Below are 1,152 nucleotides of genomic sequence, written 5' to 3'. Positions count from 1 at the left end.
GGGAGGAGCGGGTGGGCGAGAGGCGGCGGAGGCGCCCCAGCAGCACGGCCCCGCTCCCCACCTCCCCGGCACGCAGCAGGTAGGTGGGGGTGGCCGCGTAGGCCAGCATGGCCACCCGGGCCCCCGCCGGGCAGCCCAGCGGGGAGACCTGCAGGTCCCGCAGCAGCAGGGCCAGCAGCTCCTTCATGCGGGAGAAGAGGGCTGGTGGCACTGTGGACGAGGTTTCCAGCACCAGAACCAGCTCGGTGGGGAACAGCGGGCAGGAGGGGGAGGTGGTGACTGTGAGGGGATGGCAGCATCTCAGGGACTGCCGGAAAAGCCTCCCCGTGACATCCCGTGCTCATGGTACCCGTGCCCACCCATCCACCGCTGTCTCCCTCCAGTCATCCTCCGGGCATGCATCCATCAGCTGTGCCCCCGCCACCCAGCCATCCCTCAGTCCCCTCCGCCACGGTCCCCACACCGAGCTGGTCCCCGTCCCCTCCCTGCCATCCCTGCCGCTGTCCCAGGCTCTCACCGCAGCTCCGGCGGATGAAAGCCTTGAGCTCGCAAGGCTGGAGAGATGCACGAAGCGGTGTCAGTCCCAGCTCTCCCGCCCAGCTCTTCCCAGCAAACCCAGCAAGGCTTGCTGGGGCCAGGCGGCCACCGAGCTCCTCACTGTCCCCCGAGGACACCCCTCAAAGCCAGGTCCCCATCCCCAGCCGGCCCCACACCAGCATCCCGTACCGTGGAGGGGAGAATGCCTGGCGAGCCCTTTGGGCCCTGGAGCAGCAGGAGAGGAGAGAAATTAAGAGGAACTATGAAGAAGGAACACATCCCTGAGCACCCGGGCTGGTTGCAGGCAGAAATATGGCAGGAAAAAGGGAATTTGCAGGGAGTCACCATCTCTCCTGGAGGTCCCACGCTGCCGAGGCCGCCTGCTTCTCCTCTGCTCCCGGGGTGGCCCTGGAAAACCCTGGGGAGTTGAGCGGGTGGGCACAGCCGCGGGGGATCGGGGAGGGGGCTGCGCCGTACTCACCCTGCGCCCAGGCAGCCCTCGCGCGCCCTTGTCCCCTGGGGATCCTCTCTCACCCCCATCACCCTGGAGGGGACACTCGGAGGAAGCCGACCCCGTCCTTCCCAGCACCCCACAGCGTGGACCGGCCAACCCTG

Source organism: Aptenodytes forsteri, unplaced genomic scaffold, assembly GCF_000699145.1.
Source record: "Aptenodytes forsteri isolate BGI_AS27 unplaced genomic scaffold, ASM69914v1 Scaffold168, whole genome shotgun sequence".
NCBI lineage: Eukaryota > Metazoa > Chordata > Aves > Sphenisciformes > Spheniscidae > Aptenodytes > Aptenodytes forsteri.
The sequence above is the reverse complement of the archived record's forward strand: the minus strand, read 5'-3'. Positions refer to the sequence as shown.